This window comes from Onychostruthus taczanowskii, unplaced genomic scaffold, assembly GCF_017590055.1.
Source record: "Onychostruthus taczanowskii isolate IOZ18803 unplaced genomic scaffold, ASM1759005v1 scaffold7, whole genome shotgun sequence".
NCBI lineage: Eukaryota > Metazoa > Chordata > Aves > Passeriformes > Passeridae > Onychostruthus > Onychostruthus taczanowskii.
This window is the reverse complement of record NW_024504786.1, coordinates 10,340,353-10,356,570: the sequence shown is the minus strand read 5'-3', so window position 1 is coordinate 10,356,570 and position 16,218 is coordinate 10,340,353. Positions and strand designations below refer to the sequence as shown.

General features: G+C 38.9%; 1 protein-coding gene across 1 annotated transcript in view; it reads left to right on the top strand.

Annotated features, from left to right (window-relative positions):
• PIGK (phosphatidylinositol glycan anchor biosynthesis class K) overlaps positions 1–16,218 on the top strand; it is a 62,699-nt gene that overhangs the window by 41,050 nt on the left and 5,431 nt on the right. The window lies entirely within an intron of this gene.

The following is a 16,218-nucleotide window of genomic DNA, read 5'->3' as shown; positions in this document are numbered from 1 at the left end:
CTTTTTGTTATGTGCAATTAAAAAAAAAAGGTTTATGTTTTTTCTAGATCGTGCCTTCTAATCTTTGAACAGGGTTTTTTTGTTGGCTTTTTGTTATGTGCAATTAAAAAAAAAGGTTTCTGTTTTTCCTAGATCGTGCCTTCTAACTTTGTCTTTATTTAAATGCAATACTGTGCTATTGATTTAGGTAAACTAATGAGAATGATGTGGACATACAAGCTGGAATTAAAGTTTTAATTGTAACATGTCTCCCCCAGTTCATGGCAAGGAGGAAGAAGAGATCTTTTCTGTGCAGAAGAGTCTATATTCTCTTCTTCCTCTTTCCTCAGAGATCAAGGCCTGGTTTTCAATCCATCCTGCTGGGTAGATCAGGTACCCAGTGTGCATTCAGGTGTCTCCTCATTCTTTGCTGTCAGCCACAGAGGGCTCTGCCTGTTGTGTGGAAAAACAGCTTACATAAAACTTGTGTCAGACATGACTGGGGAGACTTAGCATCCCCCTTCTTGGGGATGCCTTAAAGGAAGGCGAAATGACCTCTTCTGTTGAAGTCATTTGGAATTTTCTCAAAATAAAATGAATAACTGTTAAACTTTGTAGATGTGAGTCCTGCTTCAGGGATAAGTAATTACAGTTTTCTTAAGTCATGGCTAAACAGGTCACATTACTGTTTTCCTAATGGTATTTTGGCTGTATGGAATCTTCCAGGTAATCAAGTATGCTCTGAAAAACTGACCTGAAATTTGAGGAAGATAATGACAATTCATGTTGGGAGACAAAATGGTGCAGTCCATTCACTGCCTTGAGATAAGGAAAATTTACAGACTGCAAACTGGGACTTGGTACTGGTCAGAGTAGCACTAAGCCAGATAGGCAATGTCAGATAAATCTGTGGTTTCAGACTCAGCTGTTTTTAAATGCTTGAAGATCAACAGGAGCAAATAAAAGTGTACTCAGTCCCTTAATAGAATTTTGTAAACAACTTTTTATGTATTATTATTGTAGATCTTCCCAGATACCTTTGTCAATAAGTGTTTTAAAGCATCGAGTCTCATGCTGCAGGCAATGCTGGTTTTACCTTAAAGGAAACATAAGCTTTATTTTAAAACCTTAAAGTGTACAAGCCTTTCCTGCAAGTTGTAAGCACAAGGGATTTCAAAACTTTAGGCTGAAATCTGCACCTTCAGGAAGAATTTCTGATGTGTTCAGAACATGGAAGACTGGAAATCAGGACCAGTTTGTATGTCAGGAACTCCCTGGTGTTGTCAGAGCTTCAAATGACCCAACAGCCTGCAAATGTCACATTTAAAATTCTGTCTTCATGCCTGACTCTCAGCATAAATGAATTAAACAGCAGAGCAGGCAGCCAGTCAATATGTTCTTAACAGTGAGAGTGAGCAATGAAACAGTTTGGGGGTTGTTTGGAATCAGTAAATAGAAAGTGCATGGAATGGCTCACCTAGAGGAAAAGCTCAAATAGGAAACAGAATTAACCTTTAAAATGGTCGAGCAGACCAAATGTCATAGCAATATTTTTACAGCATTAGGTGGGTAATGACCACAGAGTGTTCATCTGGCCACTGTGTGTTACACTGCAATAGAACATTGTGTGTGGAAAGGCAAAAAGCTGGGTTTATGTGCTCTTACCTGTTTGCTGAACTTGCCAGTACTACAGAGCTGGAGTCTGCACAAGGCAGCAGGGCAGACCCAACAGAACTGCAAATGTCTTGGATGCAGAGAAGCCAGATAGAAGGAGCATTGTTTAGCTGTGGGGACAGGGAGTTTTTGCCCTGGCTGTGTGTGAGGCTGGTGCTCTGTCTGAGCCTGCAGCCAGCTGAGCATCACTGCACCAGCATCATGCTGAATCAGCTCTGCAGAGAACCCCTTGTACCCTTTCTGAGGGACCTGGCACAGCTGGGAAAGTTGTGCAGTGGCCTTGTTTATATAAAAAAGGATTTTTTTTTTTTTTTTCTCTAAAGAAGGAAATAATTATAAGAAACTAAAAAGTGACAAGAGTAAGAACAGTGAATAGTATTTGTGGTGTTGGGATGCTGTATCCAAATGGATGCATACATACTCTAGACATATATAACAGCATCAGTGCTGTGTACTTAGAGCATAAATATACATTAAAATTTCACAGTGGTGGACAGGTATCCTAAATTAGTATAATGTATAAAGTACATTTCAATTATACTTTTTAGCCAACATAGCCACTACTACTATCCAACTTTAAAATTGGATAAATTTATTCTCCTGAATACAACTGAAATACTCTTTGTGCTTTTAACTGAAATAAAAAGCCTCTAGTGCTTGGTAAAGGAATGCAGTCATTAATATAAACTTGTAAAAATTGAACTTTCAGAGTAATGCCCACATGAGACAGCCTTTTTAATGAGATTCTCTCTGTACAGCCACGCATACAATGCTGCCACTTACAGTAAGTTTATGCTACTTAGAAGAAGGCCAAAAAAACCCCCAAACCAAAACCCAAACCAGAAAGAGGAGGAAAAGGAGCGATGATTTCAATTCTGCACTTGTCTTTAGTCAAAACAGGTCTGGTGGAAGAACAGGGCAAACTGCATTTGAGAAGATTGTTTCCATTTATCATAAATGATATTCATTGCTGGCCTTGCAGTTCAGCACGTCATTTTAATAAAAGTACCTAACTTTAGTGCCAGTGCTTGTGCTTGGAATGTCACTGTGTGTTAACATATTGGCCTAACCAGGATTTAGGATATTGAAGAGACGTAAATTGTTATTGGTGTCTTACTGATGGAAGAATGTTTTATTGATGAAAGGCACATTTCAGCAGATAAACACCAGATCCCTGATGGTGTTATAATTGAAAACAAAATGAAACAGCAAATTCAGACCACGATCAACTTGCATACTTATTTTAGTCCATTTCAAACCATTAAGCAGATAAATGAACATGCTGTTAGACCAGGATGGTATTTCTGGAAAGTGACTTGCAGCCTGTGGTGGAAATTGCACAATTTACTTGAAATCTGACATGGTTTACAGTTGCAGATTTACTTAAAAATAAGGAGTTCCTTAGGTATTTTTTCATGGGGGGAATGTTACATGTAATATGCAATTAATTTAGATTGAGTTTCCTTTTGGAGATATAAGTTGGTTTGGTTTGTAGAAGTTTTAACCTGTGCTTTTGTGTTGCCCCTCCATGAGAAGGCTCAGTGGCAAATGCCTTCAGTAATTTCAGGAGCTGGCTGGGAAGCTGTGCTGGCCCATGGAGGAGATGTCTCTGTTCCAGGGTGTGGAGCATTGGGAGTTTGGCTCACTCCAGCCTTGGGCAGCATAGGGAGCTGCTCTGAGGGTGTTTGCTGCAGTCACCATAGGGAAATTAAACAGGAAATTTATGAAAGATGATGGCAGGGGGATCTCCAGAGTTAAAAATGCCCAGCCTGATGGCCATCAAAGGATCCTGCAGGGTTGCAGTTCTGCAGTAATTCTTGCAGGAAGGCCTTTGTTTCCATCATTTCTGTGCTTCTGTAACAAGTTTGCAGCCATCCTTCCCCCAGATAAAATCCTTTCGCTTTGAAGATCAATTTTCTGTTCATTCTCAGGGCCTCATTCTCATGTTGTAGAGGGTGGTTAGTTTATTGCATTTGTTGATGTTATTCTGGTTTCATGCTGATTTAATTGACAGAGATTTTCTTCAGCGGCATTTGCCAGAAATTGTTGAAATAGTATTAAGAAAATAGAACACACTGTGTTGTATAGATTTTTTTTTTGAAGTATCTTTATATTATCTATAACACAATTTTAGCTCTCAGACTTAAAATATTTTCACATTAAAGTGGTTTTATGTGGCTTACAGTCTGTGTGAAGTGTTCAATATGAAAAGTAACCCATCAGATGGTGATACAGTCTTGAAAACATAACTTTAATATTCAGGGATCACACCGGTGCCTTGCCCATTGCCTTGTAGCTGCTCTTTGGCAGTTTATACAGTTCAGGAGTTCCCCTCACTCCCAGTCTGCTTCTGTCCTGATGGTGGAGTCTTTGTTCCTGTAAATGTTTTATAAAGCCATTAGTGTTCAGAACTTTGACTAAGTATGCAAGGTGCTTAATAGCACAACAGTAACCCAGATTTTCATTTTTATTTTTGATGCAGACAGGAGGTTTTGTTTATGAATATTAATTTATTAAAAATTTTAAAGTACTTTGATAAGTGATATTTGCATTTTACTGTGTCTTTACAGGCTAAGGGGTTCAAAAACAACTTGTAATACTTAGATGTCTCAGGTTTGATGTGCAGAGTTTTAGACACAGCTATTTATACATTCTTTGAAAATCCATTCATGTAGCTGTGTTTGAAAATAACTTTGAAGCATAGAACTTTTTAGAGCTCTGGTCATGATTTTCAACTGGATGATGTCAGAGATAAAATACAACCTTTCACCAAAAGGTCCAGGTTCTGCTGTACCTGCTAGCACAGACACAGGTCTGCTCAGGCAGGGATGCTTTTCTTTGTCAAAAATGGATTTTGTCAGGATGATTGAAAATTGAATTTTTCATACGAAATACTAAAAAGTACATGGACTTCAGAGTCCAGTTTTATTTTAACAAAATACATCACTTGTCTTCCTACCAAAAAGCCTTGTGACATGTCAGCCTGCCCTAGGACACCTGCCTGCTCAGGCTGTACCACTGCAGTGCTGAGCAACGTGCTGAAGACAAGTGTTGTCCCCTTACCATGGCCCCTTCTTGTGGCCATTTTGGAGTGTCCAGAGAACAGCAGCCTGTCCTGCCAGTGCTCTCATCTGTCTAGTCCAGACTAGGTGAGAAAAGATGTTGCTGATGCACTTTATGGAAATGTGTTGTCTGTCCTTCCTCACCAGCTCACCTGAAGTGGTTTTGGGGGCTCAGGCATTCTGTGCAGAGCTAAACCCAGGTGTGCTGTACCCTTTCTGCTGAGCCTTTCCTCATCTAGGGCACTTGGGATGATGTATTGGAGTTAGAAATTAATGTGTCTGCTATGTTTGGGTTTTTTCCATTTCTTTTCTGTATTAAACATGTGTTTGTGAATTGTTTAACCTAGAGGTGATTTGGCTACATTTTACAGCTATAATGGAAGTGGTCTCAAGTGGAATCATGACTAGATGTCATCCAGCATGTAAGAACTTGCTTTTCCCCTAAATTGTAAACAGTATATAGACTTAATTTCTCTTACTGCTGCATAAGTTAGAGATTATTTAAATCCTTTGAGCTTTCTTTAAATTGAGTGCTACCTAGTAGAAAACTTGGTGCTTAAAAGGACCAAAAGAAAAAGAGCTATTACTGCACACTTTTGCCAACCAAACCAAATAATGTCATAGAGCAGCAGAGGTATTCCTGCCAACACCTTGTGCTATTTGGTGCATATAGGTGCTTTGAAGTTCACTCCCTAAGATTTCTTCTAATACTCAGTTTGATTCAAACAGGTGAGGTGCAGAATCTTGCTCTGTGTATGAGTCATGTAATGTATTAAGAGAGGCACAGTCCCCTGTTTCTCTGACTCACTGCAAGAAATCACCAATCACAATCTTGACTTGCTTATAGATGGTACAGATCTTTTACTGGCAAACCATTAAACCGGAGATTTTTCAGGCTTTTTTTTTCATCTAGTGGACTACTGCAGAGACAGGAATGGTACTCAAATGTAATCCAGTAGTCGACACAAACAGTAAGGTTCTCTCTCTTCTTTTCTTCTTCAGAAATTACATAGCTCATTAGCCACATGAAACTTCATAACATTCCTGAAATACAGCTTATCTGAGTGCAGCATAAAGTATTTTTGTAAAATAGAAACAATGTAATTTTTAAAATTTTTCCAATCACAGAATACCATGATGTGGAGTTAGCATAAATTACTGATCATTTGTTTTTACTGACAAGACACAGCTTCTTCTGTTTTGTTGTGTTTTTCATCTGACCATGATCTTCCCTCTCAGCAGCAGAGATGTAGTAAAACAGTCTCTTCTCTTCCATCTTCCCATTAAAGGACTCTTGTGGGTGATCACTCTCTGCCTATCCAGGACCATTATTTTACTGTTTCTCAACCACAGGGGAAGTTCTGCTGGTTTATCTCTTTGTTGTTGAAATATTACATGGAATCTCCTCTTAGTCTTCAAGACAGAATAAAGACAAGTATCTGAGAATTATTTTTCTTTCAAATGCTGCTCCCTAAATGTTAAAAATTTAGCAACAATTATGGGGACCTTCATTTATGTAGGGCTGGAGTGCCAAAGTATTAATGCATGGGGAGCACTTCCTTTGTCTGTACACAACACTGCTCAGCAGAGCTAGAAAAGAACCATGAGTGCTTTTTGTTGCTGACCAAGCATTACAGGGGAACGAATGTAGTATTAGATTTTTTCCAATTATAGCTGAATACAATGAATTGAATAACTAAATGCATTGGAAGGTATCTTGCATGAGGAGCCTGAACAGTCAGTTGTGTGTTTCTTAACTGTTTCATACTAGAAATACCACGTTGAACATTTTCTGTAAGCCAAGAAGGGGAAATTTTACCCGTTCCAGCATCCTAGAGACATTTGATAGCTTCTTCTTGCCAGAACTGTTGCGTGCGTGCTCCACCTATTCTTCCCTGTTTATGCATTAAAACATGCAACTTTATGTCCTTTCTTGCATTTTTAAAAAATGAAACCAAAGGGTATTTTAAAGAATTACCTGTTTTATCTCTTACACACTACTAAGAACAGTTCATTGAACACTTATCAATATGTCCTGTTTAATGTGCATGTACATTATGAGCTCTGGGCATCAGTAGAATCCAGTCTCTGCTGTCACATGTCTTGGAATGTGACTTTATCCCCTCTTCACAGAAGTGGCTCCCAGCAAGGTGACAGTAATCCCCAGTCTGTGCTCTCCCTCAAAAGCAGTCTCCTCTTCAGGGAGATGCAGTAGCAGGCGTGGATGCAACTGATGCACTGTTTTCAAAATTACTGTTTTAGGCTGTCCAGGTCCTGCAGTTTGGACAAAGAAGTTTTAACTCTGATCTGTCAGTTTTCAGAGGTCGTCTTTCTTTTCTCTTTCTCAGCCTGTGAAACCCTGACATGTACAGACTGGCATTTTATCTCCATTCTTCTTTGGCACAGGATGGGAGATCAGTTTGACAGACAGCTTGGAGCAATTTAAGGGGCTGCCCCTCAAGTGGCCACACTTCACTCTCACCAGTGCTGGTAGAGTCCTGTGCTCATTAAGCACAGCAATGGTGCAAAGTACTGTTTGGAAAAAAAGGGCATTTTTCATCCTGGCTGGGTATGTGACTACAGAATTTCTAAAGCCAACTAGGATATGTAGTATCACCTAAAACTGATAAAGTGTATTCCTGAAAGTTTTTGTTTATATTTCTCATAAGTAGATGAGAGTAAAAATAGCTGTTACTGTGGAAAGTTAAAATGGAAATAAATTTGGGGTTTTTGTGCATATCATGGGAGTGCTCAGTTTGCCCTTGAGAATACTGCTAATATGAGGCTTTATATGTGACTGTAGCCTCATCCATTTTGTGGATTATGAGACATCAGTTTCATACCCACCAGCATATAGAATTGTCAGATGTACTATTAAAAAATATATGAAAAGATACCCTGGCTCTATAGTAGCTATAATTGTTAGAGGTGCTGCACTGGATTTGCAGCTTCTTTAAGAGGTAATTCCTGTAACCATTTCTTTTTAATAAGCAATATTTAAGATGTAAAATGAAGGAAGATGTTCAGGAAATGACTGTAACATGACAGGCTTTATAGAGTGCTGTAGATCTCTGGGGTTTACTCATCTGAACTTCAAATAACTGCATTTCAAGGGTTGGTAGTAATGCTATAGCCATGGACTCAAAAAATTATTATATTCCTTATATTCAAAAAATTGATTTGCTTCTTGTCAGCTGAAGCAGCCATGTGTTTGAAGATCCTGTGTGCACAAGCCTTTCACTAGGCACTATTGATGTTTCTGTGTCTTTGTTTTGGCATGGGACCGATTGTGCCACGATCCCCTTTTGTTGTTCTTCACGACCTGCTCACAACTGTGATTTCAAGGCAGTGGTTACTGTTTCTATTGTGCTTTATCTGTGCTCCGAGCTTTACAGAAACAGACAGGTTCAAAAATGCTTGGAGCTTGAAGTAAACTTCAGATAGCAGGTTGGCAAAAAGCAAGCCAAGGTTAACAGCAAGAGGTTCTGATTTGCAGACTGAGGCTGTAAAGGACCATTATGTTAATCTCTTCTGACTTTCTGCACAAAGCACACAGATACTTTATTTATATTCTCCCTTCTTTGTGGCTGTATTGACATCAGGAAGGATACGTGGAAAAAGGGTTTGAGCAGAGGCTGGGAGATGTTTATTCAAAACATCATAATTATGAGGGGAATAAAACCAAGGAGGACGATTAGGGCATGTAAGAACATATTCGTGATTGCAGCAAATATTCACAGTACTGCAGCTGGTACTGAGGAACCAACATGTACAGGTCCCATGGGTCTCAGTTACTGACATCATGTGAACTGTTGCACCCTGCTATGGGTAAAATATCAATAGCTGTCTCACTTTGTTTTGGGCAGATGATATTAGAACTGCTGCTGTCACTGCAAATGTAAGGAGGCTATTTTTAAGTGAGTTCTGTGCTTTGTGGTCATAATAAGCTTGGCTAATATCAGCTTTTTTCCTAAAATTATCTCCTTAGCCATTTCCACTCTCAACATTTTATTCCTCTCTTAGGCATATAATTCACTTTTTTCATCATTCCTTGTTTCCATTATATTTTTATGTGATATATTAGTCTGCATTCATTCGCATTTGTTGTTTATAAGTCAAAATTCTTAGATATTTTGAGTCTTTTTTGATTTGTCTGCACTGGGTTCCATTTACTTGCTGTTCCTTCAAACATTGGAAAAGTGAATGCTATTTAGGGCGGTGAGGTGAGTTGTCTCCAGTGGGGATAACTGAATAGGTTTTTCAGTGCATAATGGTATGCAAATAATATACCTCTGCCTCTCATGGGAACAGACTAAAGAAATGCACAAGCTGTCTGTGACCTTAATAGGTTTGTAGGCATCAGAATAGACCCCTGACTTTTGCTGAAGCAAAGTATGGGATGTACAAATACTTCAGGTGTGTTTCAGGGCTAAGCAGTGCTGTGGAAAAACTGTGAATTTAGGATGTGGTCCACACAGCTCAGTGTGTATGGTAGTGTATCCCAGCAGTACAATACAGCTGATGCACAAGCAGTAACACAAACAGTAGGTTCTAATAACAGTGACCATTAATAACATAGATGATGCTTGAAATGTGCTGATTCATTATGTTGCAAGAGTGTCTTCATGTACAATACAAGGTGAGGCTGCAAAACGCAGTAAAATGAGAGGTAAGCTGCTCCATTTGTCTCTTTTTATGTTTATGATGTTTTATGTGTAAAAGTACTTTTTAAAAATTTTTCTTCTTTTTAGTTTATTTTATTACGTGTTCTAGAGCAATTCAGGAAACAGATGCTGCATTTAAAAAAGCTTTGATTTAGTAAGGCTTTCTGTGCAAGAGAATGCATCCTTCCTAAAACTTCATTTTACTTAAATTAACTTGTATTTCCACTGAGGATGGCTTATATTAAGCACAAAGGGAGGCTTAGCAGTTTAGACTTCCATCAAATAAACTGCATAACTAAAAAGAGAAGATGCCAAGCCTCACATACTTGTACTTGAAAGAATTGTGTTCTCTCTCGTGGGAACTCGAGATTAGAGAAATTATAAAGGCTTTGCATAAAAACAGGGAGTTAGAATTAATTTTTGCTTAAGCGGGGAAGTGTCAAAAGCCTATTATGGTAATTTTTCAATTTTGTCTTAACTGTTCACACATTTTAAAATAGTTGTACAACTGAGTGGAGGCATAATTGATGTGTTGTGGTTTCTTTTTCCTTTCCTTGGGCCATCATAAAACACAGCTTAGGTGCACTTAGGCATGGAAGAAGTAGGTGTGCTAATTAAGTAGATGAAAATTTTCATATCATAGTGAGAAAATTTACCTAATGGATTGGAATAGTACTCTAAGAATGGTTCCCCTATTCTTAATTACATCCAAGTACCAGATATCAATATTACATGAAGACAGTTAAGCCACAAAAACCTTAGTGAGAAGACACAATTCCTAGCAGTAGAATAACGGGGTTGTAGAGACTATGATGTTTATTATTATTATTATTATTATTGTGAACAGTAGCACAATAAGTCTACATTTAAAAGAAATTACTTTATTCATTGTCTTTTAATGTATAGTAAAAGCTGAAGATATTGTGGAATGAAGAGCTACTACTACATTTATTTTTTTAATCTTTCTTAAATTAAAAAAATATAAATCTTGTCTATATTAGAACAACCAATAAACTGCTGTGGTGTAGTAATTCAAAATTTTTGGTTGGCCTAGAATAAATGTTAGGACTTCCCTAGGTAACAGAAGACTTTATCAAATCCTTTTAATGGTAAATCAAATCTCTTTTTCTTTTCTTAGATACAGTATTAACAGCAGGAATACTGTTCCAGAGTTACTTTTGTTTTGGTGATCAGCTTTGCTGTTCCATAGGAGGAGTCTTTGGACCAGGCTTTCCATTTGGAATGAGATTTACTGGCAAATGTAAAGTAAGCAATGCTCCATAGTGGTCATTGATTAGTAAGACACTGTATTTTATAAGCAGAGAAAGGGCCCCTTTTCTAGCTTGCAGCTGATTTTTCTGCAGAAGCCTGTTTGGGCTGTGAAAATGCTGCTTTGGCATCCCCAAATTACACCCAGGCCAGGTTTTTTTCTGGCTGTGTGCAGTAGAAACTGGCGAAAGAACAGAGATTTGCTGTTTTGCAGGAGTGAGGTACATTCTGCTTCAGCACTTTTCTGGTGCTGCTGAATGGTTTCTGTCAAAACCCACTTGCAGTGTCTCTTCACATGAACCTTAGAGGGGTCTGATTGTTCCTTAGCTCTTCTCTCCCCAGAGCTGTGTTTGGGAATTACCTGACTAAAAGTGTTGGTCCTGCAGTTTTGGTGAGATGAGCCTGGAGGGGAGGCTCAGCAGCCACTGTGGCTGTTAACTGAGATCTCTGGTTTCTCATGGGTTGTATCTGTGTCCCTGCAATAGAATGTCAGGAATAACACAGCCAGGTGTGAGCATGGATGTGTGTTGGGTAGAGGTAAGGAGAGGATGCTGTAAGATCCTTGGGCAAAGCAAAATGTATTTTGTAGTCTTTATTCTTATTGTATTGCTTGATGTTGCACAGTATTTGTGTGTGTATAAGCACGTGTATAATTTGAGTGTAGGACTAAATTTTTGACCCAGTTTGTGTTACCTGTCACTAAATATATGCTGGATTGGGACCTTCCTGTATCAACACATTACTGAAGTATTTTATAGTACATTGTCCAAGATGCAAGATTTAATTCCATTTTGTGGTGTCTGTTCAGTGTTGTGTAACATTTTCATTTCTCACATAACCTTGTAGAGTGCTTATTAATCATTACTTTTTTATTATTTACACATGAAAGCTTCTCTGATAGACAGTGTTTATTTAAATGGTATTCCAATGAGTAGTAAAATTAGCAGTAGGAGTTTTGTTAGATTTTTTCCTTCTATCCACTGTATTTCTTCTGAGCTTATGCAGCATAAAAAGTAGGTGTTACCAATAAGCTCACATTGATAAGGAAAAATATAAATGTTATCAATCTTGATATATTTTGTAGTGCTGTGACAGCAAATACCTTTCTGAACACTTTTCCTCAGGGGAAGGCACTCTTAGCTCCGAATACATTCACACATTTATCCCACTTAACCATGTAATCCTAGGTGTTATTGGTGATTTTTTTGTGTTAAGTTAATTATGTTTTGTTTACTCTTCAGTAGCATGCTGTGAGGAGCACAGAAATGTAACTCACGAGCTCTTGACAGGACTGATGAATGGCCACAGACAGAGATATTGGCAGGCTGCTCTCTAGTGCTGTGTCTAGAATTGTTTTCCTAAATAATTCAGAGGGTTGAAATTTGATGAAATCATTTCCATTTGAAGAATGAATGGAAGGGGTAAATGAATGAAGACTCTGGTAATGGAGCAGTTGTGTTTATACTGTTGGACAGTCAAGACAGCATCCTGCATCGTGATTCCTGTGCAAATTCTTTGCATGGGGTTGTGATTGAGCTTTGTGCTAGTGATTCCTTCTGTCATGATGGGCGTTGCTGTGAATTAGCCAGTGATTTCATTCTTTTCGGGAGTGCTTAACATGAAAGCCCATTTACAAATACATGGCTGACAAATGGGTGATGAGTGGCGCTTAGAGGGGACTGAATGACAGCTGGACAGTAGAGCAGTAACCTGTGGTTAGTGTAGATGGAGGTAGGCAGGAAAACTGCAACTGGTTTGCCCCTAGATAAAACCATGTGTGGTTTCATCCTTTTTAAAGACCCTTTTGGAAGCTGTTGATTCTGTTCCTGTCATGTGTGGTGGTCTGGGAGGGTGTTGGGAGGGTGTGTCTTCAGCTGCACTCATTCATTGTTCCGGGAAGATGCTCTCTGTGAGCCCCACGTAGTATTTGACTGATGAGCTGTGTCATGCAAATGTCACGTGGGAACAGTGCTTATTTATGATACCATAAATCTGCTATTTTTTCTTAATGCCTACAAAAACTCTCTGCAGCAATGGATCTGCTCTTTGAGACTCCTTGTCCTTTGACATACTAAGTGTAACAGAAATGGCTGTTTTGTGGAGGTGTAATTATGTGCAGCCACTAAATAAGTGCCTGTATGACTGCCATGTCCATGTTTTATGATTTGTTTTCTATAGCAGCTAGGGTACCCAAACGTATTGGGTTGATATTTTAGAGCAGGTCTTTCTTCTTTTTCCCATAAGAGAGTACATATAACATAAACTTGGGTAAGAGCACTTGTTTGGCTTATGAATTCAAGACTACTGAATACAGAATCACCTGTAAAAGCTGGGCGGTGGTGGGGAACAAACCGGTCTGTCACCAGCTGTTACTCACTGGTTTGTCTCTGAAAATGAAAATGAAATGCGTTAAAAGTACAGCCATACTTGATCTTGCTCTTATAAGTGTGAAGGCATCTTTTGCCTCAGCCCTGCTTCTCCCTCCATTCATTTTGTCATGCCTGCCTTTTGTAATGCTGTTTCAAGTTGTGCAAACTGGAGCTAGAAAATGTCGAGCTTTACTGCACATGCATATAATGCAGCACAGAGCTTAGGGTAATGGAGAACATTTTAAATTATAGCTGTAGAGATTTGAGAAATGGACATTAAAAACTATGTGTATAAGGATTTCAAATGTAGCTGTTGAAGTATTTGATTAGATCTTGTACTCAATGTGGCATATTTGGTATGAGAACTAATGCAGTCTAACATCTGCTGTTAATACAGCCTGTCACCTGGCAGTAAATGAATAGATACTTACAGGACATAAGAAACAGAAGTGTGATTGGAACCATCACTACTACTTTGAAAGAAACAGCATAATAATTTATTAACATCATGGTTTCTCTATATAAACAGAAAAAGAACTTTGAATGTGAATACTCAGAATGACATTTCATCATGGAAGTTCTAAGCATGCAATTAATTTTATAAGATTAGGAGTAAAACCTTCCTTGGAAAAATTGATTTAAAAGCATTTGAGTGGACTCACCTTGTGGTTCAGAGAGATGCTAAGGGAAATCCAAGTCTGAGTTCCTAGGAGGAAGTAGGAGGGCTGTGCTCCTCAGAAGGGCTGGGCTGGATGAGGCTGGTACTTGGAATAATGATCCCAGATGAAACAGTGCCTGCTCTTGGGAAAACAGTTCTCTGATGTGGCTGCAGACCTCGCGTTGGGGATGGAGATGAGGTGGATGGAACACTTCACTTGTTTCTTGGTGCAGAGCGCCCGGCTCCTTCCTGTCCCCTGCACAGCTGCCTGACCCTTCCTCCTCACAGCACGGCCAGCAGACTCTTCCTCCTAGCAGCTAAGCCACTCTGTGTAACACCCATCCTTGTTGGACATGGCTGGGACCTGTTAAGGGCAAGGCTGTTACAGTGCAACTCATCAGGGCGAGGTTGCTTGCGATCCATTCTCCTACGCTCTGAGAATAGCTTGGCCCTATTTACGTAAATACACAGTATTTCTGTGAATACAAAATATTCTTGTCCCTCTAGCAGCCTTCACCTCCTTTGTTCTCTGCTCTCTCTGTCTGCTTAACCCACAGTTTCAGTGGCAGTGACTTGCCACTGAATCTGATGATTTTTGGAGGTTTCTCTCTGCTGAGGTCTGCCTCACCAGTGTGTGTTTTTGTCATTTTCTGACTCCCTCCATTGTAAGCACCTCAAGGAGTTTATCTTTCCATTTGTGGTGTGACACTGAGCACTGAATTCTTGTCTTTAGTCTTGTTTTTGCTAATAATCCTCCTCTTGTTTGAATTAATTAAATATAAACGTATTTAAAAAGGAACATGCTTTTCTAAGTAGCTGTAACTGAGTTTTGAATACCAAGTCTACTTAATTAAGCTGCTCATCTGGTATTTTTGCATGCTTCAGTTGGTGTGAACCTTTGTGCTTGCAAATGTAATTCATATATTTGCTGTTGACTTAGGTGGCCTTTGTGGAAAATTATGATCATGACTTAATATATGGGTATGAATTTGATTAAAATATAAAGAACAATTTGCTTAGCATACCTTAAATAGAGGCAGTTTTGTTTGGTTTTTTTTTTTTCTAAATACAACCTAATCGGACTTTTCTCATCTCCTCTCTAAAGCATTTGTGAATTCCAGTATGTAGCTCAGTGTCAGCAGAGCAGGTGAGAGCTCAGCCCTGTGCCAGGCTGTTGAGGACAGGTAGGAATGGTCTCTGTGTTCTTTCTGGGTGTAGCAAATCACACACCTGCAGCTGGGAGTCCCCCTGGTGCAATCCCTATTGTGTTTGCTGGGTGGGCATCTCTCAGCTGAGCACTGACTTGTCTGGGAATTCAACTGCCCCAGGTGCTGGCAAGGCTCTCTTTGATTAGAAGTTGTATATTATGTATTGTATCACAGGTTGGGAGATTAGTGAATAATTGTTAAACCACTAAAAGCACTTTACAGTGCTGTGAAATGGTAAGAGATAAATCTGAAAGTAGGCAGTAATAAGTAGAAGCTCATTTTAAAAAAGCCCTTCTAGATTATGAATTTTAGAAGGAAATGAAAAAGTAAAGCTATCATAACAGTATTGTTCCTATTACAATGATTATACAAAGTAAATGTTAAAATGGAGTTGTTGGTATTGATGTTAATTTAGTTTAGCTGCTGTTTTTTCCTGTACCCTATGTGAGTTTTTGTTGTTGATGAATGAACTTCATTATTTTATTAATATTGGAGATATCAGTAATCATGGCAGTGTGGTTAATAAATACAAACCAGGAGATTAGACAAAAATACTTTAAATTGTTTTGCAGATTAACAGGCACCGTTCATGCTGGAGTTCTCTTTTGACTTTAATCTTGCTGTGGGCACAGAAAGGATTAAACTATTACTTGGTGGCTACAGTTGCTTGATTTCCCCACTCCCCTGTGAGGACCCCAAAATCCAAACGGTACCCAACAAATTAGAAGTGCAGACTTCCACTGAAAGCTTTGAGGACATATTTTATGCTGTGATTTGCTTGTGATACATATCAATTCATTCTGAAAAGAAACTTTGTTGTGTGCTTTATCATAAGAATTGAAAGGATTACCCAGTTTGAAATTCCAAATTGCAAGTAAACCTGAGTTGTTGAGAGTGCCTCTAGGAAATGCATAGTGTGCTCTTGGCACAGTGCACTCTATAGCAGAATTTATCTTCTCCAAGGAATTTGCTTCAGTTTGAGATCAGTTTTCTGAGATGAGAAGCCAGTGGATTGTTCCAGTTTTGGATTTGAGGTTCACCTTAAATTTCAAAGACCTGTTTTGAGACATGCATCTTTTTTTCAGGTTTCTATACTGGTCTTTACAACAGAGCCTCACATAAAATTTGATACTTTGAGGAACAAGAAAGAAAACCTTTGGTATGCAGTGGAAGAAAACGAAACATTAATTTAAAGGGAGAATGACCAAGAAGAAAATTTGGAAACTCACCCCCAAAATACATGAAATTCACTCACCCCAGTGAGTGCAGGCACTGCACAGACAAGTGTGTTTCATTTTTCTGTGAGTGCTTGCTGGCCCCCAGGACGAGGGGAGA